The sequence below is a fragment of the Nipponia nippon genome, unplaced genomic scaffold (assembly GCF_047370975.1).
Source record: "Nipponia nippon isolate SJK-2023a ecotype South Korea unplaced genomic scaffold, ASM4737097v1 scaffold_1, whole genome shotgun sequence".
Taxonomy (NCBI): Eukaryota; Metazoa; Chordata; class Aves; order Pelecaniformes; family Threskiornithidae; genus Nipponia; species Nipponia nippon.
This window is the reverse complement of record NW_028262290.1, coordinates 140,907,853-140,934,647: the sequence shown is the minus strand read 5'-3', so window position 1 is coordinate 140,934,647 and position 26,795 is coordinate 140,907,853. Positions and strand designations below refer to the sequence as shown.

Here is a 26,795-nt window from a genome sequence, read left to right as displayed (position 1 = left end):
ACCTCTACTCTGCTCTGGTGAGACCCTACCTGCAGCACTGCCTCCAGCTCTGGAGCCCTCAGCACAGGAAAGACATGGACCTGTTAGAGCAGGTCCAGAGGAGGGCCACAAAAATGATCAGAGGGATGGAACACCTCTCCTATGAGGAAAGGCTGAAAGAGCTGGGGTTGTTCAGCCTGAAGAAGAGAAGGCTCCGGGGAGACCTTATTGCAGCCTTCCAGTACCTGAAGGGAGCTTATAAGAAAGATGTGGACAAACTTTTTAGCAGGGCCTGTTGCAATAGGACAAGGAGTAATGGTTTTAAAGTAAAAGAGGGTAGATTTAGACTAGATATAAGGAAGACAGTTTTACAATGAGGGTGGTGAAACACTGGAACAGGTTGCCCAGAGAGGTGGTAGATGCCCCATCCCTGGAAATATTCAAGGTGAGGTTGGATGGGGCTCTGAGCAACCTGATCTAGTTGAAGATGTCCCTGCTCATTGCAAGGGGGGTTGGACCAGATGACCTTTAAAGGTGTTTTCCAACCCAAACTGTTCTATGATTCTATGACTAAACTTTGTCATATTTTCTGAAACATCTGTCACAAAAGAAGCAGTCCAAATAACCTTGTAGTATTACTGAATAGGTCGCTATTAGCTACTGCCTGTCATCCTAACTAGCTCTGTTTCTATCCCCATTGACTACATCTTCCTAGTGGCCTAGCTGGTAAATATTCTGGGACGGGGCAGTGTTTTGATTTGGTGTTTGAAAAGCCCTGAAGAGTAGTCTCAAATTACTCTGAGACTGACAACAGTATAATTGAAAGATACTGTAATAATACATAGGGATAAAGGTTTCCTATAGAATTTAACATATTTAATAATGCACTGAGGTGCTTCAAAAACTGTTCCTTTCTTCAAACTGGACCTCAGTTTGCCTAAATATGTGGGGTGTCAGTCCTACAGACCACTTATTAGCACAGCAATAAAGGGTACCTTTTATTGGAAAGAAAAGAAACTTCCCTACATGGCCCTCCTCAGGCACCTGCTTGGCAGTGTTTGGTTCTGCACACCTCTCAGCTAAATCTAAGAGTAAGCTCCAACACACAGACTCGAAACATCCCTGGGGGTTCCTGTGTCAGCACAGTTCTCGGTGCTTGCACATTAACCTGTGACAGATGCCCTGACTAGGCTGCCGATTTGTTAAGCAATTGCCACGGAGCCTCAGTTATGATTACAGGCAGTCCTTGTTACCAGACACCTACTGCTTTAACATCAACAATGAAGATGAATCATTAAAGCAACTTCAGAGCATCACAGAGCAAGTGCTGAGACAAAGATGTCTGTCTGCTGTGACGGTGTACTCTGTGACATCTAAGACAGCACTGCCCCAGGGTGTTCTTTCCGTTATTATCTCTCTCTCCCAATGTCTCTCTCAAATATTCAAACTCCACCCCTGCTGTAAGCTCAAAGGGAGAAGGAATTTTGCCCTTTCACTTTCCTCCAGCATCCTGCTTATTTTAGAAGACTTTAATCAGTCTATCCTAGCCTGAGACTTTGTTTATTGGCATCTTTTCTCTGACCCTAGTAACACAGCTCCTCTGAGCTTTTTCCAAAGAGCAACAGCAGTTTTATACATCAGCATGATTCATATATCGCCACTCACACTCTGAAGGATGGGTATAAAGCCATCATATGAATTTCAGTCTGTTACAACCTGAGAAAGTCATGGCTGGCAGCAGATAAACTGAGATGGTCTTCCTGCAGACTCAGGAAGATGACTTTGCAGTTCACACCCGGCTAGAAGATTATCCTTGTAATCCTCAGACACATTCATTTAACGTGGTACTGCTTTTCGACACTTCCACCAGGAAAAGTTTCCCCATACTCTTGCTGTAAAAGGGATTTCCCTAGCCCTGGAAATATTCTTTCACTTTAAATATTTACCAGCAATAATCCACCATCTTTTTTTATTTTTGTCTTTTGGGGGAGTTTCATCTCTGTAAAGACAGATTGTCTCAGGCAGAGTAGACAAGGAAAAAAGAAGTTATAGAGGTGGACTCTCTGATCGGTCTATATGTGAGAGGTGTAACACTGAGCAAGCATGTACGGAGAATATTAAAAGAGCCACATGCCCCTTAAAACAACATCCTTGACACATTTTGGCATGAAATATACATTCAGAATAAATTTTCACTTAAATAACAGAAGGAATGAAAATAGGTCAGTATCTCAACCTCATTTTTTTAAACTTTACTTCTCAGAGTGACCTGACAGTCTGATGCAACTTAACTAGATAATTGACTTGTTACAGTACTAGGACTTGGAGATATGATTTGATCCATTGCAGATAAGCAAAGGACAGTATGGCCTCTTTATCCTCATGTCAATTCACAAACTTCAGAGCAATCAATTGGAGAAAAATGCTTCAAAAAATCATGGTCTATGTTCCATTTGATGCAGGTCTGTCAATCCTATTCTGCGCAAAGAGGGCTTTAGAACTAGTGAGACTTGCTCAGCTACCAAGTATGTTTATTTCTGATCCTGTACTACTAGACAGTGGCTGTGATTTTTTGGGTTGTTTCCAGCCACGATGAACTGGAGCAGAGTTCTGCCACTTTTCTCCTCCAAGGAAGGTGAACCTGCAGGCAGACCAGGAGGTGGCTGTTCAATTTGAAGAACAGATGTCCAGAAACACTTTCTTAAGCAGAGCAGAGACTTCCCTGGCTGCTCAGTATCCTGGTCCACTACACATTCCCAAACTCTTTAAGCATATTTGTTTTCCACCAGCAGTCAGTCTGTGAATTATCTATGTGGTTTCAGACAGGGTACTGGTTTAACTGAATGGACAGATGGTACCTGATACTGAGGTTCTGTGCGAAACAGTAAAAGCTGGAAGTATGTGCCTGTTCAAACTACATCCAATGACATCATTCATATGGAGAATTATGTGCAAACACATAAGCAGAGAAGGGTTTGTAATAATACCCACTTCCGCAGCTATCGTCAGAATTATTTCTTAGGAGGAAAAAAATGAACACATTTCAAAAATGAACAAGATATAACAGAGGTAAATTAAATGCAGACAGTAGGATGTCACAATCTCTATCGTCAATTGCTCAATGTAAACATAATGTCCTAATCGTCACATTCCAAACATGAGTCCTTAAGTTAGACCAGGGTCCTTAAGTTAGGAACGACAGAAGTGGTTTCAGTAGGTGCTGTGAAGCTGTAGCTTGTTGTAAACTCCCTCAGAAACTCGCTCTGAACCAATGAGGGAAAACGCATTCTCCCTCCCTCTCTTCAATTTAGATTCCCAAATACAGATATTTTTTAAGCTTGAGGATTCCAAACTTGAGAGTTTTGATTCAAAGTCCTCGCAACAACAGAACTTCTGCATGTGCCGACTCTGTGATAATCAAATTAAATTCTGCAGAAAAATGCTTTTAAGGAAAAAATATGAAGAGATATTAGCACTGTGTTAAAAGGATGCCACCTACTGGGCATCTCATCAACCTCCGGTAAAAGACCTGGAGAGGTAAGTAGGTCTGAGAAAACTGAAAAAGCCTGCTTTGCAGGAAAGCTTCCTAAAAGTGGGAAAAAAAAAAAAATTAATAGCTCTCTGTGCTCCTTAAGCTCATGGTTTCCCAAAAGCCTGTGGTTTTCTTTCTTTTCTGCCAGCTTTCTCAAGCATCCTTTTTTCTCTTGTAGTAGTAGCAGCAGCAATAGCCATATTTCATGAACATTTATTCTTTGTAGTTTCCTCTTAACTCTTCCCCTTCTGATGCCTATATTCCTGCTGAGAAGGTTGTGTCTTAACAATCTGTTCACCATTTTTTTCCATTGCCCTCCCTCAGGCTAACAAGCACTGTCCAGGCTTCCCATTGAAAACAATTAAAAGATGCAATACATGCGCACACATGCAGAGATACACACAAGCAAACCTGATGGAATCAATACCATCTTTTAGGAGAAAATCACACTGTGCTTTAGGCTCTCCTTGGTATGTTGTCAAAAAAAAAAGTTAAAAATGAGGTTTCATCTTTGAGTTTATATATCCTGGTTTTGTGAGATTATCCCAGCCCTGTTACTTAATTGTTCTGCCACTACATTCTGCTTCAACTATTGGGTTTCCTTTTTGTTTAAAATATTGGTTTTAGGAGGAAACTGTCGGGCACAGTTATATTTTGTTATATCTAATGTCCCTTGCAACTGTGGAGTGCAAAACATCAGAAAAAACCTGCAGAATTGGTATGAGTTTATAAAGTCTCCAAGATTAAACAAAAACCTTCAGAAAAGCGTGTAGTTCTTGTGCAGTTTGTTAGTCAGAGGACTAACGAAACAGAGGGCCACGTTCCCATTTACCATTGGGACCAATTATACTATTCCAGCAGATTTAAAAGCCTTTGAAACAAACATGGACTACATTTATACCTACCGTCTCTAGACTCCTTTTCACTACCACATTAATGCAAAGGGACCTTAATTCTATGCATTAGGTCCTATTCTCATTTTCACTATGGTCACTCTTCACTACATCGACAGTACAAAAAGGACTTCATGTGAATCAACTGTTTTCAAGTAAGAATTAAGGCTTTAATATAAGTGTGATGTACAGCGGGTCACAAGGTAGGTTTACATAGTTTTAAAACCAGCATCACTATGACTAAGGGTATCCTCTTTTTTGTAATTGGAAGCATTTGGTGAAGTAACTGATGTGGTAACAGCACAGATATGCTGTTTATCCATCAGTGTATTTTCTTCCTCTCACTCACATCAGGATGAGCCAACGCACATTGTTCTGCTCCCCACTCCATGGGAACTCTGCTGGTTTTTACCATCCCACTTCTACTACCACAGCACAATGATTTGTGCTCAACCAGCACCTGGGTGTCAGCAAGTCAAGCCCACTCGTTAAATCCATGCTCACAGAGCTTTCATGCCTGTGACTTTCAAAAGAAACAATTCCATTACAAAAATCTCAGAGCATGCCTGCACAGTGCAGGGACAAGCAGTCACATTTGTGCCAGGCTTGAGAGTGGGCAAATGTGTGCCTGTCTGAGGCACTGAGGCAGCCTGAGGCAGCGAGCGGAGGGCGAGGATGCAATCTTTTGTGTTCAGGGCTACATCGGCCTGGCAACATTGCTCCTGGCCCCCACCGGCACCAGAATGACCCAGCATGGCTCAGAGCAGCATCGCTGCAACAGGCACATCCTTGTCCCACGTCTGCTGGCCAGAAAAACCTGAAAAAGGGTTGCTAGCATCTCGCTTCGCGGGATTACAGTTTCTGGGGCCACCACACAGCCTCAGTGCTGGGAGAACCTGAGATCAGCCCAGTGTCCTCATTAGACACCAAGGAGATTAATTTTGTGTCATGCATTTGTATTGTATTTTACCATTCTATTTCCAGGCTTAAAAGGACAGATTTTTTTACTACTAAGGGGCAGTTCTGTCATACATAATCGTATTGCTCTGGGATTCAGCAGAATTTGAGGAAGTCAGTGTACCAAACAGGATTTCACCAGTATGATATTCCTCTCTTTATGTTATGCACACATTACAACAGGTATGAAAACCTACGAGTAACGCTAGAGGTGTCTATGGTAAATAAGTATCTTTCTTTGCTATTTTGCAGTATCCCATATTCTAACTACTTTGAATAGCACATCACATCTTGTATTAGCTCCTGTCACAGAAAAACTCACTCCTGACATGCTTCAGTCTCAGTGACAGGATGGCAGTGCTTCCAGTTATGGGAGCTAACTCATGCCCTAGCACTACTTCACTTCTCTTGCAGTGTGTGCAACCTACTCTTAAAAAAAATACCTTAAAAGGAAGCAGAGGATGAAGAACAGAGGTTTACCTCTTTTATCAGGCTAATGCTAATGAACCACAGAGAAAATGAGAGTTCTTCATGGACTAGCATTAAACGTGAAAGCTGACAGACTGGCTGTCATACTGCCACCTTCTTGAAGATTGATGAGCTTTAACTATTCAGCAGCATTAAGACCACCTTAATATTAGCTCTCAGTAGTATCCTAAGTATATCAGCTTTAGCTTTCTGAAATTTTAATTTGCAGCCTAAGGCTCTTAAATTTCTGCATTGTTTTCACTTTCCACTTTTGATTTTACTAATGGATGAATTTTTTAGCAAAAACTCTGTGTTCAATGATGTTAAAAGATCTTTTAAACAAAAACATATGGTACTTTCCTGTGTTTGTAAATCACTGGTGCCCTTATCTCATATACAGTCTCTTGGAATTACATTAATAAAACTAAACTCATGTAATAAAGTCAGATGATTAAAGACTCTCCAGATTATAAAGGTAACTCTGAAGTTAGAAGCCATTTGGCTTACCTTTATTTAGCCTTCTTGGGGATAGGTACTACAATTTTTAATTACTTGTCCTCACACTTCTTTTTCCATTGGAATCCTTCTTCACTGGGTTTCTAAGGATGAACAGTGCCCACTGAATGAAAAGTGATTCAATACTTTATCACTGGTATTTAGTGGATTTCATTTATTGTACATCCATCAAACCTTGCACGGTAGACAGATTTATTAATTTCTTTACATGGCTTTTTCCTTGGTGCTCATTACTGTGGCGTAAATGCTTCACTGACACCTAACTCACCTTCAAACTACTGCTGTTTGGTGAGGGAGAGTATTATCGTGATTCCACAGATGAGGAGCCAATGTGTTTCCTTTTGATGGCTTGGCATTTTTTTTCTTAAACAAAGGCTTCTAAAACTCACTACCTGCTCTCAGTAACTCAGCATATCATACGTATCAAGGATAAAGAAGCAAAATCTAAGACATGGAAGGAAAAATGTTTAAAGGACAGCTGACAGTGTATTGTTGTGTTTTCATAAATGTTGCCATATACATCACTAGTGCACTGCCCACAGCTCATGCAGCACATTCAGTAGAGGTATTTCCCCATGGAACGTTTCATTTTATTTCAAGGTAAACTGTGTCCATATTTTCTAAAATTCTGGGACCATTCTTGGACCATACAATAGAATCTCTTCCTCCTTCGAGTTCTTACAGAGATGACATAATTTCTGCTATTTAAAAGGCAAGTTGCTACCCCTATTCTGAGTTTCAGTTCCTTTGGGGCTATTAGTGCTTTCAGCCTTTTTTTCTTTCTCCCATTTTTTGATATGCTTGGACCACAGTAACTCCCTGAGACATAGAAAAAACTAGGCTGCAATGGATCTCTGGAGATAACCTAGTAACTCCCCTGCTCAAAGCAGGGCTAACTTCAAAGTTAGATCCAGTTATTCAGTCATATCTAGGTTAGTTTTGAGTTTCTCCAGGGATGGAAATTCCACAGCCTCTCTGGGCAATCTGCTCCAGTCCTCAACTGTTCTCATTCATCTGCTCTCTAATGATTTGCATCTGACTGTGATTTAGAAATGTCCCCAGTATCATGTGATTAACACTACCATTTTTTCGTGGCTTTCACTCTGGTAAGAGGGTGAGATTTTCTGCTATTTCAAGACCTCTTCTTCAATATATCTTGCGCAGACGATTTATCAGCAAGCATTTTTGAAATGCTGCCTTCTGGATAAAGTGTTGGAAGGCATTAATTAGCTGCCCTCCTTGTCCTATCTGACTTTCCAGTACCAAATTGTGCATCTAACATAATGAATATGCTTGTTAGAGAGAGCTTGGAAGTGATGTCATTTAGCATGAGTGGGTTGTTTTGTTCCTGTATCACTGCATGATTGTTCTTATGTTGATTTGTTCCTGATTCATTGCCTTAAAGATCTTTAATATCTATGAATACATGGAATACCCTATCATTTTTCTTCTCTACTGCCATTATCAAGTGCATCCTTTTCCCATGGCTTCTTCACGTTTCTAATTAATGTCCTTATTGCCAAGGGGCTCAAAGTGGAAATAATAGTTATCACAGTGCAGTATGCACTTCTGGTACTGCCTTTGAGCTAGATTTTGCAGCAAACAGTTGATATCCTCTGTCTCCAAAAACACATGGAAACACAGTATTACACAGGCCTGCCAGGCTACATCCTTTTCCAGTTTTCACTGCTCTTAATGTATTTATGAAATTTAATGAATAGCTAAACTTTACATCCAAAATTAATTCTGCAGGAGTGTCTATTATAGAGATATCTGGACACTTACTTGTATCCTTGGACTTTCATCTACATAGAATAAATGTTCTCGTATACTACTAGCCTTGTTTTGTGTCACAGGTTCAATTTTTTATGTAGTCAGTCCCAAAAATCGTACCCCAATACTGATGCTAGTTTTTATGGCTATATCTTCTTAATTTATTTTAAAAGTTCCATGTCTCGCCACTATAAATCTCCTTTTTTTAACAGCAACATTGCTGCTGGCTGCTTTCCCCAGAGACATTCTTCAGCTGCACACACTGAAGGCTTTGATCTCCTCAGTTTGCTTTGCAGTATTTAACATACGTCTTCTCAAACACCTGCTTTTCATTTTTCATTGCATGATACTTCCACACTCACCAGCAATTTGCTGGGTTTGTGCCTCTGCAGCATGCTTCTCTTCTAATCTGAACTCTGGTCGATGCTTCTCTCTGGGACTGTGCCTACGAGTGACTGCTGACCTCCCACATTTTATTATTTACATGCCATCACCATTACTGAGGTGTCCTCTCTTCTGCTCTGTATCTCTTATGCTCTAGCCATTCTAGTGGTATTTTAGGATGTTCAAGTGCCCTCCATTAACATACATACTTTTATTTCTTTTCTACCTCATCCTATTAGAAGTTTCCAGAAGCCCAATCTCCTCTACAAAAACAGTCTTTATTATCAGTTACAGCTGGCTGATTCACTCACACCAAAGGACTCAGCAGGTCCTCAACTTTCCTAAGATTTCTTCCCTGAACAGAGAACTCCTCTCTCTGAAACCATATATTTCAAATCACTCCAACTGTCCATCCACATTTCTTCTGTTCACTTCAAAAGTTTTCCCTTACAGACATCTATAAATGTTCTCATCTGTCTGTACAAAAGAACATGAGAAACAGAGAATCCTTCTCCTTCTTTGCCTGCAGTCCAGCAAAAAACTGATTCCATCAACTAAATCTGTGCATTAAATGAAGCCTTCTGGAAGTTCAGGAGGTGTACGCTTCTTGCCTTTCTCTGTATAAGGAACATAAAATTTTCTCCAGATTCTGTCTGTGTCTACACAACACCCTCTGAAGCTTGGCACAATAAACCCATGAAGAACAAATACCATTGTCTTAAGATCAGTACACCAGTGTTTTAACTATGCATGGTGAAAATGACTCATGAAAGGGACTAGAACCTTTAAAGTCCACTGCAAAAGTCTATGTCAGTGGGGCTGAACTGGTCACAGCCGTGGCAGACTGATATCCCGTACGCTTAAGTCCTGAAAGAAAACAAAACATCACCAGAAATCTTCTCAGATACCTGCTGACAGCAGACGACTGGTGAGACTCCAGAAGGTCATGTACGACTGGCACATTGTCAAGGGTATTGCCTCTCTCACCTTGAGCTGCTCCATTACGAACTTTCTTCTGTTCCACTCCTGCCTCCTCCTAGACACTAGCTGCTGCTTCTCACCTATTTCCACTCTCCGTTCTTTCAGTACCATTCACAATTCCCAGTCAGACCTAGCTCCTTCCAAGCTTTCTGCCACTGCAGTACCAGCCTCCTTCCCTGGCCTTCAGTTTCTCCCCTTCTTAACTATGTTGCTTTCCTGGCTTCATGACTCCAGTATATTTAGTCGGGAAGAGAGGGGAGGGAATTCTGTCTCTTCCAATGCATCTTCCTCCTATTGCCCTCGTGTCCTGCCAGCTCCCACCCCTACTAGCACCTAAATGCCTCCTGGGAATGTCAGTGGTTTTCAGATATCAGTTTGTCCCTCAGCATCTAACTTGTCAAACAAGCTTGTCCTTCTCAAATGCTTCCTGTCTTTAACTTCACTGGCCCTCAGTACTAACTCCTAATCCCAGTTTCAGTATCCCTCTTCTGTGTCTGAAACCATTCCCATTTTCCCACACTCCACATTATTTATATCTCTTCCTGTTCCTCCTTTGTGCTTTCGTCTTGTTCTATTTGCTCTCAGTTAGGTAGCATAAACAGGCTTACACTACCTCAAAATTGTGATTGCAGACTAAAGTTCTAGGAAGATCAGAGCTGTACATGTGTGGGTGTGTTCTTACACAAACGGTTGAAGGTTCAGTTCTGACTCAGAAACCATCTACTGCCAAGTCCATTTTCCACCATATGGTAGCACAAGAACTTCTCAGAGAAAAAGAGTGACCAGAACTTGCGGACATACGCAAAACAATATATCCTGCACTAGAGGAGATTCTGAGAGATGATGAAGATTATCTGGCTAAGATTCTCCAAATAAATTCAACAGATTGAAGATTGAGACAGTTAACTTTTTTTTATAAGTGTGCACTATGAATAGGGCTGTATTCAGTCCCAATATCTTCTCCAGGCTGTTGCATCCTTGTCCGTCCAAACCATGCCCACTGCAGAGTACAAGATGCTTATTATATTATGGTGCATGTGTTTGAATTAAAATAGTATTTTACTATAAATAAAATACTTCTATACATTCTTGAAATTCTGTGCACCTGCATAAGTATTTTTATGACAGTAAAAATCTAGATTTCATAAAAAAATTCCTGCAATTCATTAATGTTTCCTTTTTCACTGAAAAAATGGAACATTTTCAACAGTAAAATTAGTTCTGAAATACATTGTATAAAATTATACACTGAAGTAACTGGCATAACTAACTACCTTTAAATGTTATGCCCATGTGACTTCTCCATGTGGAATTACATACGAGTTGAAAACCACAATTCATCACTTCAAGAAACTTCTTATCAAACATATTCTTCAATGTGGTTTGTGGCATGGCTGTAACATATTTGATGACCCACATTATAGTAAATAATTACTGACCATATGTTCCAAGTTATTTACATAAGTACAAAAATTATAGGCTTTGATACTAATAAAACATTGTCCCAATATTTTGTGAGGGTATGAAGATACCTTCTGTTAATTGTCAAGGTTCCACAGGACCCTTTCTGTGTACTGTGCATACCTACCTCCTTCTGGCTTAACCGTACTAATTTCTCATGCTCTATAGGCCATTAAGCCCCACTTCTTTTCCTCTTATTAAAGCGGAGGTTGCTACATTTTTCACCATGTACTAGTTTAAATACAAAGATCTGTGTCATTTCTGTCACTGCGCAGACAACACAAACAGCTACTGCAACAACAAAATGCTGGAGTGGGCTTAGATTTTTAGTTCACATGTAGGTCTCAGACGTGAATTATTTTGGACGGTAGGTGAAAGAAGAAGTGATAGAGTTATATGGTGACTACCTACAGGTTTTTCCAGTGATGACCTCTGATTACATTAGGCATTTCATGGGATGAACGGATTTCCTTCAAAACACTGCAGGTCTGATTGCCAATAAAGTCAGCCGGTGTTTAAACACTTATAAATCCAAACATACATGTTTTCTTTTCAGTGCTGAAATTACTCCAGTCTTTAGGAAGCATATACTATCAAATACCGTGAGACAATAAAAATGAAAAATACAATAAAAAACAGCAGAGTTGAAAATACCGGGTCTGCTTTATCTGTGAGAACATATGGTAACAATGATTATTATTTATTACTTGATCCTGCTTCAACCCGAAATGTACTTGGCAACATTTGAACACAGAGGAAAATATTGTATTGTAACGCAAACAGCTCAAGGGCTTAAAGGAATCAAGCCCTTGAGCAGCCTGTAGTAGGGGAAGTGGCCCTCAGAAAATTAAAGGAAGTCTCCTCGCACCCAATTTGTTCCCCATCACTGAGTCTTTCTCAAGACTAGGGCTTAAAGGATTTGCCAGACTCCAAGCACTACAAGTCTGCAGGGTCAGGAGCACATGATCAGCTGTCTATGGGTTACTCTTTCAGTTTGTCAACAGATGTTCTTAAACAGCCTGAAGCAAAGCCAAAGACTTACCAGAGATGCTCTGAATTGGTCAGACTAAACTACCCGTTGAATCAGCCTCACACTAATCCTGTTTGCCATTTTCCTTTGTAAGAAATAGAGTTCCTGGAAGAGTTGCAGTATAAAACGTTGAGATTCAATAATCCACTCAAACACCTGTATAACCGACTAAACCGGTACCAGCGATCTGTCTGATCAATACATTGCATATGCAAAATTAAATATTGGAGTGTAAATGAAATTTCCCCTGCTACAATATATGTAAATAGAAGACAGTGCTGTCTATTAGTTAATTAGGCATTTTGTAACATAACTTTCCAGAAGGTCACCTCTACCACTAAATGCACAGGTGCACATATCATTCAAAGCATCTCTTTCTTCTGAGTGCTGCCTTTTCCGCACAACACTTCCTTCTCTAAATTTTTTGTTATTTGAGGTAATTTCTGCATCCCATATCCTTCAGTCTTCATGGTGTTTCCACCCCAGCAGCAACAGCACAGCTGAGGATAACAGCAGCAATCCTACCCTTTCACCTTCCATATTGTTTGGAGAGTAGGGATTTGGAGACAAAAGAAAATGAGGATCCCATTAGGAGCTGGACTGACTGGTGAGAACAGAAGAAGTTCTTTTCAGGAGAGATCCAACTTTCAGTCACATGAGGAAACTCAGCAGTCTTAGACACCTTTCTCTACCAAAGCCAAGAAAAAAATTAAGAAGTTTCTCCAAGCAATCAAAGGTGTAAGCATTAAAAGGCATAAGCATCCTCTCTCTCCTGTCCTTCATTATTTAAGGCTGGAGGAGACTGCACACAGCATATTTAAGAGTATGAAATGCTCACACCCACAGAGTGTTTCAGGCTGCTAGTATAGTTTGTAGAGGGACTATCATGACAATCTAAAGATCATCAAGTATCTTTTATTGTTCATTGTTCTCCAATGGATGAGAGATGACAGCCCATAACATATACAGAGTCATAACTTTATGGGACAGCATTCATTCCTCTTCTTGTGAGGAATCATACTTGTCCATCCAAAGATGCCTGCCATCTGCTTGTTAGCTGACATACAGCAAATTACACCATCATGTTTCAATGACGAAAAGGGAGCGCAATGTAAGAGAAGGACCTAGTGATAAAGCAGCTGCACAGCTACAGGTAACTGAGACTACAGAATACAGGCTACAGACTAAGGCTACAGGTAACTAAGACTACGTGAATGGAAACAAACGTCAAGAAAGAAAGCTGGAGCAAATCACATGGTGATAGCTCTGCACGAAAGAATGTGGCTTGGGAAACAGAAAGTGAGACACAAACAGGTTCTGTACTGAAGGCAGCGTGGAGCATCACCAGTTTTGTGCAGCATCATAACAGGGATAAGTTTAAAAAGAAAAATCACTTGTGGAGGTCAGGTTACTTCTTCACAGATCACTTAAATCAAGACAGCTGGATTTGCTACAGATAACTGTTCTGGCACACACAACCTGCAGGGAAGATCCAGATACAAACAATATCAACGAAATACAACTGCAGAGCTACCTGTTATTTTTCTAAGCAGTTAACACTCATTACTGATATCAGCTGGAGGGAAATCAAAACTAAACGAAATGGAGTCATCCATCTGCATACATCACAGCTGAAATGCTACAGTCACATGAGCTTTCTCGTGTTAGAGCACGCCTCAGTGCTGCCTGAGAGAAACAGAAGTGGCTAATTCACTCCATGAATTTATTCAGTCTTTGATTACCTTTCTCACTCTTCCATCAAGCTCTAACCAGTGCCACAGATTACAACAATTTTTGTTATGTGAGCACTGAAAACTAAGTAAATATTTCACCATAAAAAACCACACACAGAAAATTCAGTTGACCTTTGAGGAGACACTGTGCCAAATGTGGAGTTTCATTCCAGTCACTAATAAAAAAGTAAAACAGAAGTTTAGTTTCTTTTCCTTTTATGAGTATATCTCAGCACAATCTTAACCATGCAGCCTTGACGTCTTTGTAACAGCAACTCTGCTTTCAGAAGCATTTCACATTTTTAAAGGAGATATTTTTAATTGTCAGCTTACTTCTGAGAAGACAACTCTGAAGACAAGAGACAATTCGTCTTCACTCAAGCAACCTCCAAATATGTCTGTGAACTCACTTGGCATTGCCTGCAGAAGTGCCTAGTTTCTAGGACAAAACAACAGAATAAAAATCTGCTTTTCTAATTGTGGAGGGGTAGTTCAGCACTTTGTAGCACATCCAGGAAGAGAAAGGCATTTCAAACACCTGCTTTTGAATAATAGGAATTCTCTATACTGTGCTTTACTCCATGCTAATGAGGACATCACAAACTAGAGTTAACATGTCAAAGCTGCCAACAAGTATACATCGTATCTTTCTACTCCTTTAAAGTGCATACTGCTATAGCTGCTATATATATAGTGAAACCATAGATTCAAAAATACTGCAAAATTTATCGAACGTATTGTTCATCTAACTCTTGGTAATAGTTAATAATATTCATCAAAAGCCAGAGACAAAGTGATATGGTTCTTATACACACTGCTGGATGTGACCAAGCAGGAAATTATTTGCTAAACAGTGTCACATGAAACTGCGACACTGAAATGTGACACCTGAAACTGAAATGCATGCTTATTTCCAAAAACACTACTAGAAGTGTGGTGTAAACAGCCAATTCTGCCAATTTTGTGCCAGGTCTTTTATTAAGTATACCTGAAGTAAATGATTGATAGAAAAGCCAAGCTCCAGAAGCGATCAATACATTGATCACTTATGTCAATACATAAAACAGATGCCATTCCATGTCACCTTTACTGGGATTACTGTGAAAAAAACAGGTGTACTGCAGTCATGTTGAGGTGCAGTAGATAAGACACACTTGCACGAACTGCATTTTTCAGTTTGTTTTGTGTACAATATATAGAGGTAAGAACACTGGTACTGCACCATCTCCTCCTGGACCCAGGAGAGCTTCCCCCTGCAGGTTCCCTGGGTCTCTGGTACACAGGTTAAGCTGACCCTTGCAGTAACCCACCTTTCAGGACTACAGCACTTCAGCATGCAACTTGCTAAAAGCATTACTAGTTCACCTGTCTACCCTATGATCCTAATTCAGAAGGCATTTTAGGAACCATGGAAAAATCCATGGCATCATCTACTCTCATTCCCAAGGCTATTTTCTATCAACTATGTTCAATGACTGCGCTTTCTCCTTATGGCTGAGTACCAAAATTTCTTTTCCTTGGTTTAATGGTATGTCTTTGCATACATCCATACAAGCCAGCACAGGCAGTCAAATGGAGCTCTCTACCAGAAGGTAACGACCACCCCCAGGTCCTCCCCACCCTGGGGACCCATATGCTTAACCAAGGGTCACCTCAAAAGCATGAAGCCAACTGAAGGGCTCACAGGCTCACTGGTGAGGCAAAACCATGTCCTTGGTTTTGTTCAGATCACCCGAAGTAAGACTTCTCCAACATCTGTGGTTACCATCTTGATTAAAAAGGTGTCCAGCTGAAACATGGCCATAGATACAACCTTTAGCATGAGGCATGGATTTTCCAGTTGTAACTTTTGGGTGAATACCAAGCCCAGCATTGTTAGCAGTGCTGCTTATTGGCTGAGATGTGGCCAATACCTCTGCCATCGTCATCTTGTATTAGCTAGTTCTCCATATGAGCAATTCAGTGTGTCTCTCCATTTCATAGGCAAAATCAATTCAAATTTTATCCAATATGAAGGACAGTTTTAAAAACAGTCTTGCATACAGATTCTCCATTCTTTCCACCTGCCAAATCCCACCATCAACAGCTATGCATGGAAGCATAACTGTAACAAAAACAACAAAAAGCTTCACCACAAAATATCTAGGGTGTATGTGTTATTGACCTTCAAGCAAAATCCTTTTTTAATATTAACAGTGCTATTTAGCCATGTGATCTGTTGCAGTTGCTTCTCTTGCTTCAGAAGAACGAGAATTACCTTTTAGGAAATTTACATCTAGGCTTTCTCTGCATCAGAACCACTCATTACAGCATCTGTGTTGTAGCACGTTCTCATACAAAACACCACCTCTGTAACGCAGTACCACGCAAAGATCCCAGGGCTCATCCTGAAGCAGTCACTTCGGGCTCATCCCGAAGCAGCTCTGTCACGTAGGAACGGCAGCAATCCAGAGACCAGCGCTTTGCTTCTCAGGACTGGGCCACAGGGCATGTCTTGCTCCTGGCACTGGTGTTGCACTTATGTACCAGAGGCTTCTAGCAGCCAGTCCCACTCCTTCCTAAGCAGGGAAGTGACTAAAAGCAATGTCAAATGGGACGTAGGTGTAAGACCAAAAAGCAGCACAGAACAAACAACATGTAATTATGTGCTGTTCTTTGGCAGGCTACTGCTAGTAAACATTGAGGTTAATTTTGAAGTAAACAAGATCAGAGGGAAATAACATACAACCCGAAGGCACTGGTCGATCATTTCTGGGTACCTTTATCAAAGAATCAATTAACATTCAATCCCGTTAAAAGGTGCTGGTGTACCTTTGTGAAGTATAGAGTACTCATGTTTCAGACTTAGATCATCCCTTGGCCTCCTACATGGCCTTCGGCAAGATGTCTCAGTCTCTCTTGTCTATTTAGATTGCAAATTTTTCAAGAGAGTGCATTTTACTCTGTGCTTGTAGGTGTAGGCAAGGACCTGACTGGATGCTACTCTTAACAAATAGCGATTGAAAAGTGCTCAGCACGTAACAGGATTGCCCATGGAAGGTGCAGGTATGATCTGTGCTAGCATTAATATGAGTTTCAATATTGACTTCAATGGCAACAGTTAGGACCCAAACATCAATCATCAGAAATAAAACAAAACTGAGCTTACCAGCTTAATAATATGTAGAACTAATGGGCATTTTCAAAATTGAATTTCATGGTACTTGCTAGCACAACTTTCAGTCAAGGGTAGCTCAATTATTTAGTTGCTCATTTTCCCAAAAACTGTATTTGCATGCATATTTTTTTAAATAAATATAGAAGAGTCTTTTTTCTATATGATGATTTTCAGGAACTCTAAGTCATGATATGCTCTTTCTTCTTCCATTTTCTCATATACAAAATTAGTGGAAATTATTGGCAGTTATGTTGGTCATGCCAATATTAGTACATAACAGGACTTGCAAGTGCCCATTTAGCTTCTTACAGGTCCGTAGATACAGATTTAAAATTAACATATAATACTAACTGGCTAGCTTTTAAGCATTGTTCCATTCTACTTTGATCTGGAAGAGAGTTGGAAGAAAAACAGTTCAGCAAACACTCTGCAGAACGTTGTTTTCATCTTTAATGAAAATTTTCAACTTTTTCGAATGTTTTTCAAAACCATTCTTCTGTAGACATGAAGAAAAAGCATTTTGCTAACCTGGATTCAGTCAGTTTATGAAGCTAATCCTTGTGAATATATTACTCATTAATATTTCAACATGGTTTTTAGGAAAGATGCTTCTGTTCCTTCATCTCCCATTAAAGCTTATGAGCTGCAGAGAACTAAACTGTAGCATAGCTCAATTCTTTGCTTACATTTTTATAGTAAGTCAAATATTTAGCAGTTTATTCGTGAACTTCTTTTTCATAAGCAACAGAATCTGATAATATTCCCCCCCTACTGTCTGAATACCTCTGTTAAAATATGGTACATACGCAAACTGAAATCTAACTTGTTTATGGTCCATTCTGATGAAACTGCCCATAAAAATCAGAGTACAAGACAAATCTGAACTGCCTGCTCCTCTTGAAAGCACAATACAGTTTATTATATAGAGAGAGTTTTTTTAAATATTAAGAACTGTGTGGCTCTTACCCATGATTCTAAAGCAGTGCGCTATGGAGAGTTGTTAGAAGTGCCATCACTAGCCAAATTTAAACATTGCCACTTGAGTTTCTAACCAAAGCTGGCTGGCACTCACTATAAATGATAATGAACACCTACGGTGAAGCCCACTCTTTGAAAGAGTCAATTGGGATTTTGCCATTGCTCTTAACAGGGCCAACATTTACTCAAGATTTATAAAATTAGCATACTTTACTACATGCTGGTAGGTACCGAAACACAATGTTTTAGTTCATTCAGAATAATTTCATGTCAGCCAGCATATGACAGCTATAGTAAGCACCAGAGAGGTAACTTAGCAAAGGTTACCTACTGGGAAAGGTTAACAAATGTCTGAAGAAACTAAGAGGAAATATTAGCCCTCCTGTATTTAATTTACCTACCTGACAATTATGCTAAGGATTCTGAGTGGTGAATTAAATTCCCTTTTTAGCTTGACACCACCTGCAGTCTGAGCTGTTGGTAGCAGAGAAATGTTACCCTGGTCAGCCCTGATACATTCAGCCCTAGAGCAGTGTAGGGACCTTTCCACCGACCAAACACAAGGGTTCCCCACCCGAGTACCACCCTACGGACACTGGAGCGGAAAAGAAGCAGAAGCAAGAGCTTCATTTCATTCAGCGCCTACAAAAAGACAAAGGCATTTTAATGCAATGGGTTGATTAATTCATTCTAAACTCCCTCTAGCCAGGCTACTTAACTCTATTGCAACAGAGAAAGTGCACAGTCCTGGGAAGAACACCACATGCTGTATCACCCTTTAGAAGTTCAAGTGGTAGCTAGTGTATGTAAAAGCATGGCAGGAAGGCATCTGTTAGATGTCAACAATATTGACTTCAAGATGTCTTGGGATACGCATCTTTCTATTTACTCTTTTTACGAATGATTTTTTTTGTTCATCATTTCAGTTACAACCGACATTCTGTAACTAAAATAAACCAGAAGTTTCTCTCTTTTCTTTACAAATTGTCAACTACCTTAACCTTGTCAAAAAGCCCGCAAGAATGAAATCAATATAGCAATTTAAAGCCAAAATTGGCAGGCATTTATATTGTACTTGGACACATCCAGTAAACAGTCTCATACATCTACCTACCGTCATCAATGGCAATATTCTGAAACCCACTGACGTTTTCACATTTGCGGTGTCAAATGACAAAAAAAGTACAAATATCGGTCCAGCAGATGAAAAACAACGGGGAAATAATACCTGACCGGAACGAGAAGCACTGGCTAGTGACTCGGGTGTCATTTAAATGTCCTGTACTTCAGGACGGAGAACGGCTCCTCTCTGCGATCTACACCGTACCGCCAGCGCCCCGCTCGCCAGCGCGACAGCCGCAGCGCACACGCGGGGCTCCCCGCTGCCGTCACCCCGCTGCCGTCACCCCGCTGCCGTCACCCGCCGAGCCCCGCGCCGGGCCGGCCGCTCCCGCCGGGCCCCGCGGAGGCCGCGCCCCTCCCGCGCCCCGACCGACGCGGGGCAGCCGCACCCCGCGCCCCGTCCTCCGGGCGGGCACCGCGGCCGCCGCTGCCGCGGGTCAGAGCTCCTACAACCCCCTCCCCTCTTTTTTTCCCGTTTTCCCCCCGTCGTTGCAAAGCCAGCCCGCATCTGCCCCGCGCAGCCACCTCCCCGCCGCTCGCCCCGCGGCGCTCCCTCCCGGGGACGGCGGGTGGAAGGGCAGGCGGCGGAGTTGCCGGGACTTACGGTGGCAGCGCTCCCGGCGCTGGCGCGGCACCTCTCCCGGCCTCCCGTCACCTCGGGCCACCTCGGCGGCGGCTCGGCGCCCGCACCGGCGCAGCCCGGACGGCCCGTCACTCCTCGGAGGGGCGCATGGCGCCGTCCGCTCCCTGACACCCGCCCCGTGGGTCCCCGCGTCCCGGAGGGGGCGGCCGAGCCGCGCACTTCAGCCGGAGCACGGACAGGCGCTGGCCAGGGCCGAGCCCCTCCGGCGGGGCCGTGCCTCGGGAAGCATCTGCCTCCTCTCGCCCGTCTCGTCCGCGACGCTCCCACCCCTCCTCGCTCCCCCCCGGGCGCCGGCGGGGCTTCGCGCCGACGTCGGTGCGGGGCGGACGGAGAGCGCCCGGCGGCGGCGGCGGCAGCGCCTCCCCCGCTCCCGCCTCCCCGCGGCTCCCGGCCGCCTGCTGCCGGCGGGGCGGCCGCGCCGGAGCGGGGGCGGCGAGGCGAGGAACCCCCCCCCACGCCGCACCGCCTGGGGAGGGGGCCGCGCTGCGCTGAGGCGAGGCGACGCCCGCCCCGCGGGCCAGAGGCGCGTCCCCCCGCTCGGCCCCGCAGCGAGGGCGGCGGAGCGGCTGCCCGCGGCCGAAAGCCCTTTCTCCCGGCTGCCCTTCCCGTGCGGGGCCGGGGGTCTCCGGACCGCCGCCGGCCGGGCCCTGCCCGCCGTGAGGGTGCGTCGCCTCAGGGCGCCCCGCTCCCCTCAGCGCCGGCTCCCCGCAGGACCGCGGGCCCTGCGCGCCCCCGGGCCCGGCCGGAGCCGCCCCCCACCCCCCCGGAGAAGTTCCTCTGACCCGAGCCAGCGCTTCGGTCCCACTGCGGGCACCTTTTGGACGAGGAAAGCCGGGGGAATGGGGGGCGCGGAGGGCGAGACCCCGCCGCTCCGGCACCTGGGCGGGAGGGGCGCGGCCCCGGCCGCGGGGGCGGCAGCGGAGCCGGGGCTGCCGGGGGGCCCTGCCCGCCCCGGGGATGCAGCCCCGCGTCCTCCCGTCTGCCCCGTCTCCTCCGCTGCTCTGCCAACTTGCGTGAACCGTTTACCTACCGTCCACCGAGCCGGGGAGGACCAACAAGGGGTGGCCGCAGCATTCACCGGACGGCTAAGTCATCTAAATTCCCGTTTCTGCTCCAGAAGTTATGTAAGCGCTTTAAACAAAAGGGGAGGCCGAGAAGACCCTGTTCTGAGACCCTCCGGTCCCCTCAGAACAGCAGCCCCCTGCTACGCGGGCATCCAGAGGCAACTGAGCCAACACCCCCCACGTTGCAGGAGAGCATCGAGTGATTGTGCATGAAGTATTGCAGGGGAGGACTTCTCTGCTGTGACTGCTCCAGGCTGCCCAATATTTAAATATCCAGAGAGCCACAGTAAGGCTGTGAGAGTGAGCGAATGCACGGTGATTCACCTCTGCACTCCTGCCAAGCGTGGCAGTGCAGACAGCAGGTAGTAAGGTGTCTTCCCAGCAGATGGAGTCGGGAGGCAAACGAGCTGGCTGACGAGGTACCACCACCCGGCTAAGAATAGCTTGCTTCTTTCGTCTCTCTGCGCGAAGGACGTTTCTGCCATCAAATAAAAGGAACTTTGATACCGGCTTTTAAGTCGTCTGGCTTACTTCTGAATGGAAAGTTAGCTCCTATTGAAGTGGTTCTCGAGTGTTTTTCTTCCACCCACCGCTTTCTCTTACAGACTACAGTCAAATTTTACAGCTTGCCCTTCTCATAGAAACCTGCATGCAAACCCAGCCGACTGCCTTTCTGCCGGCTTCCACATCGCTCGGGCCATGCTGAGGAGGGAGGGAGGGAGAGGAGCAATGGAGCTTAGAGCAGAGAAGGAGGCGCTGGGCTGGGCACACATCAATTTCCAAGAAAAAGGAACCTCTTGCCACTTTTTCCAGCAGCTGTTTAAAAGGGTGCCTCTAGATAGTACCATCAAAGAAATTTGTCCTCCTTAGGATATATTGAGGTGAGGGGGTAGGGGGCAGGGGGAAATTTATGATAACTTATGAGACACTCAAGGAATACTGATGTAAATCGTCATCCCTTTAAGATTTAAACTTTCACTGTAGGTTTCACCCTTTACTCTTGTGGAGACAGCAAGGAGAATCAGTGGGAGCTGCTTTTATGAGTTCTTAGAATGCCACAATTACTTCACTGTCCGCAGCTTTCTCTGGCAGGATCAGCAAAGTTCAGGGAGGTTTTCACGAGCTGCACTAGGTCTGGAGCCACGGAGCAGCACCCCTACGGACCAGCCACAGTCATGTCCCTCTCATGCTCTAGCTTCCCTTAGGTGGGCTCGGATGAGTCATGGTTAGAAGTGCTTGAGGTGTTTGTGGAAGAGGAACTGTTGAGAAGCAAAGCCCTAAGCTGAAGCCTAGGGAGTAGGAGAATCCCCCTTCCTGGCATTGCAGCGCTAAGTTCGAAGAGGAAAAACAGAAAGCTTTTTTCATATCTGATAGCCTGGAATGTTTTCTTTTCCAGAGGTTTTAGAGGTGGGGTGAGTGGGTGGGTCACCAAATAAGTCCAGATTGCTTTAAAAGATACAGAAAGCAGGTGAACTACGTGAAGACAGGTGATGGTCTGTTTACCAGTGGTTTCTTCCATAGTCCACCCATTTAGGGGTTTTGTGTGTTGTCTGGCTAATGCTGTTCATTCTGTGATTGGAAAGCGTCACATTCTCAATGACTGTTTTTATACTTATTTCAAAACACATTTTGTGTTGCTCTGTTTTTTTACTGAGTAGTGTTCATCTGCTGAAGTATAAATCTGTCATCCCATAATCTGGAAATAGCTTTTCTAAGGTTTGGGTGTTTTTTTTATAAACTCCCATTTTCTTAACCGTTACCTTGCACACAGAAGCAACACTTTCTGATTTGTTCTGCTATGAGTAATTCCATTGTGCCCCATGGGACTGCAAGCATGAGTAGTTACTATTTGGCATGCGTGTAAAATACTGATCAGGCCCATAAATAACCACTGGAAAATTATTATTAACTGTACCTTGGTGGTTTTATTTCTGTTTGTGCTCAGGAGTCATTACAACACTGACTTCTGCACAAAAGAGGTGGCTGACCTACTGGTTTATGTTGTGAGATTATAGTGCTGCTTTGTACATGAAAAGTTAAGAAAGTCAAAACCTGATTCCAAGATTTCAGTGATTTCATTCTGTTATGAAGGAAAACATTTTTCCATATAGTATGGAAAGTTGTGCATTTCTGTAGTTTGTCTCATTTACACCATCTTTTTTTTCCAAAATATTTTTTGTCTACCTTTAATGGTACTAGAAGTAAGGATGCCACTTGTGAAAAAGGCACTGTCCTAATTTCATTTCTCAGGTGCAGAATTTGAAATAAAAAAACAAGTTCCCAGCTGGACCTATAAACTTTTCATGAACTGGGCAGCAGTATTTCCACAATCTTTTGCAGATGCCTGCATTGCAAGCTGTTTGGACGTGAACTATTTCCTGTCATAGTTTGTATGTCTTTCATGCATGGTGCACCCCATAGGGACTACCTGGAGCACAGTGTAAGGATTTGTTCGCATTTAGTTTGTTTGAAGCATAGGAAGAGTGAGCATTGAGCTGTCTCCAGAAGACTGTATAGGCGTGCTGTACCCTTTGATAAACAGGTTATAAATAATGCATTTGAGTAACGGCTACATTCTTAATTTGGACAACAAAATGGAAGGAGTAAAAGACAACATCTAAACAAAAATGGTAATAAATTTGGCCTAATCCAGTTCAGGGTGAAAAGAATGGGAATTTGCCATTAGCTTCAGCACAAGTTAGATCAGCTCTATTAAGACTTCCATGGGAATATTTAATTCTTTTGCATACAACTTCGTAATCATGACTTTGCACTCCTAGAAATGACTTGATTGAAAACTCTGAGAATAGTTACAGCACTATCAGCAGCAACGCAGGCTTCCTAACCCTGCCTGCTCGTAAACATGTCAGCTCTGCGAGAATGAAATTCATGGAGTGCGTATAGCTGCTGTTCAGACCATGCATCCCTAACTGGATAACTTCTTTTAATTTTCAGAAAAAGCGGTCACTCTGGAACTAGGGATTTGAAGAATGACAAGTAAACAGCCTTATGAAGCTACTGCCAGTTGAAGAAGTCCATTCCAAACATGAAAGGCAACATCAAGAGAAGTATAGAAAAGCTTAAGTGGCTGGAAGGCATATAAACAACTTAGGCTAGGATTATTGGGGGAACAGAACAGTGCTGAGCCATGAGACAAATGTAAATTAGGAAAATTGTTACAAGAAGGTGTGTGAGTACATTTGATCAATGTGGAAGCGTAAAACCAGAAGAGCAGAACAGAGATATTCAAAATGAGGCACAATGTGTGAGTTATTCAGGAATCTCAGGCTCTGATGTACTGCACCACTTGGATCCTTAGTTCTAGCGGGTTAACGTGGCGTAAAAAGAGCTACTGCTTAACACAATGCAAGACATCTTTAAAGATACATTTCCCATATTTTCCTTCTCTCAGCAAATTCAGAGACAATAACAATAATTGGTCTTACCCGTATTTGAAATTCTGTAATAGGTGAAGCAACTTCCCACAAGGCACAATACTGAAAATTTCTCATATGACTTGCAGTGTCATGTTGACCCAAGTGTCCTCTCTTGAAATATGAGAACCACTGTGCTTGAGTAAGGATTAATTCTGATTAAGCTACAACGTAAATGTTATTTCTGCTGCCATTGTAGCCTCTGTGAAACTGCCTCCAACTTGAAGCTCTAATTCTCCCAAGTAAGTGGAGAAGGATGGAGAAAGAAGGTTTCAGGAACAGCATTTTTGGAGATGTGATAGAATTAATACACGTTAGAGAGACCCAAAGAGAAAGTTTAAATAACGGATGAGAGAGAAGTGGAAAAGAATGCATGTGTGGACAATTCCTCTAATGATTTGGACACACAAGAGCATTTATTTTTAGAAATATTCTGAGAGAAGAAATGGCATGATTGGGAAACAACCTGGTGGAAGTGTCAGGAGGACACCAGACCTGGGTCACAAACAACTCGATGGGAATTTTGTGTGTTTTATTTCTAGTCCCAGAAGCCATCAAGTCATTCAAGAAGCAACTGATTTTTTTAAGACAGCCCTTTTCAAAATTAATGGATTGTGTTTAATTTTATGTTAGCTTTGTTTTTTGAAACCTGAAAATCAAGACTTATGTGTTTATCCAATATCAAACATCTCATTAGAATGATGTACAAATTGTCTTAATGTTACAATAGATTTATTTCAATCAGTTGCTTAATGTACAATAATTTCAATCAGTTTCTTAATGTACAATAAAACATGGGTAATTACATTTGCCTCCTTCCTTAAATTTCTAGTTTTAATTTATGTTATTTAATCTAACCAAGTATTGATTCTTCAGTTCGTGTCTCAGGACATTCTTAGAGGATCTCCAAAACATTTTGGAGTGAGAGAAAAAAGAGACATATGCTTCTAAAAGAGAAAGATTTTTTTAAAGAAAAACCCCTTCAATCAGTAATTAGGAAACACAAAAGCAAAAAATAAGAAGTGAAAAATACAGAAACATTAACTGTATTCATGTTTGCAAAGAACAAGAAAAAATTAATAGATTCCCTGATATAGAAATTTCAGTTATTAGTATTTATACTGTATTCAATTTTCTATATAGAAGAGACTATTTTAATTTAGGAGTTAGCGATATATGCTTTCATTAGTAGAGCACTCAGTAATTATACATATTGGTAGCAGAAACACAGAGGGCTTTGCTTGCTGTGTGCAGAAGAAGAAAAGGGAAAGCAACCCGGATAAGGAAAACCTAGGCAATGGGAACGTTTCCAAAGAGCGAGCACCTGATTCACTCGGCATCAGCAGGTATTTTCCAGCTTCCCTCAGAAGCTGATACCCTGGGCATCGCTAACCCAGTGCGTAGCTGTACGTGATTCTAGAGAGAACCTCAGCCATGCATCAAAAAGAAGAGCTTTTCAGAACTAAATGAACGAACAGCTGCTAGACATGTCTTCCCTGGTGTATGTACTGTGTATAAATCATAAAATTTTGTAGATTATACAAATCTTCTCTGAAAACTATTCCAAGAGCCCTATGAAATTTCTACAAACCACCAGCAGGCACATTTCATAAATCAAACATACTTGCAAGGTCCCATCCACATAACCTTTACATTAATTGATTCACTAATGTATCTTTAATATGAGAAATTTCACATTATTTGGAGTTACAGGCAATGCAAGAATCTATCTATTAATCCTCAAGACTCATCTATGTACTTTTATACAGATAAAATTTCATATCGTTGTAAGAATGGCCCAGGGCCTGTGTATCACTCAGGCTTTACTTATCCCCTCAAAATATGTTTTAAGTAAAGCTAAAACAGTGCTGTAAGCTCATATTGGTTCTGTGAACAAAGGTGAATTTTACCTCAAATCTTTATTCTGCTAGACAGAAGTTTTTATCATGTCTCTAAGTCTGACCAGCACATTATTTTAAAAAGTCACGTTGCCTGGAAAATGTAACTGTAGTGGGCACATAACTGACTAAACCCCAGCTCTTGACACTAAGTGTAGTCTTAATCATTCTCATTATCATCATTAGTTTGTCACTCAGTTTGACATGTCTAAAATAAAGTTCTGTCCCTTCAAACAAGTGGTATGTAAGGATCTCCTTATGTTGGGTGTGAAAGTTCTCCCGCAGCAGCAGGAGGAGTGACTGACACAGTTACTTAGGTACAGAAATGTTTGCAGGATGGAGGTGTTAATCATAATCTTTAGGGGGAGACACTACTGTCTCTGATCAACAAAATGACTACCAGAGCCTTAGGACTATATATGCATGCATATACTTGAGCAATATGAAGGGGGATGCCTTATACATAGTTTGCCATAATATCATATAGTATAGGAAAGCTGGGAAATGTTTCAGCTGCCTTTATGGTTGATTGTCAGTATCACAAAGACACATTAGAGAAGAAATCTAATGGATTTTTTCTTAGCTCTTTAAGTAAAGATTAAATTGGCAGAATTAATTTCAAATTGGAGACAGTGCAGCCGGTTGAAGAAGCAAAAGTTCAGATGGTTTTGAGCAGATATGTCTGTATTCCCTTGTAGTCTTTGCTTCTTCTTGACTCTGCAGTCTGTAAGGAATCTGTGGAATAAGGACTAATTTTCAGCATTTCATCCAGCATCATAATTATAACCCATG

General features: G+C 42.4%; 1 protein-coding gene across 3 annotated transcripts in view; it reads right to left on the bottom strand.

Annotated features, from left to right (window-relative positions):
* CALCR (calcitonin receptor) overlaps positions 1-20,672 on the bottom strand; it is a 176,203-nt gene extending 155,531 nt beyond the window's left edge. The window contains exon 1 of one of the 3 annotated variants that reach the window (XM_087774796.1): positions 20,638-20,672. The gene's annotated coding sequence lies outside the window, so the exon portion shown is untranslated. Of the gene's footprint in view, positions 1-18,956; positions 19,082-19,568; positions 19,858-20,637 lie in introns of those variants that run through there. The other 2 variants (XM_087774789.1, XM_087774806.1) reach the window with 2 other exon arrangements.
* Positions 20,673-26,795: the final 6,123 nt, after the last annotated feature.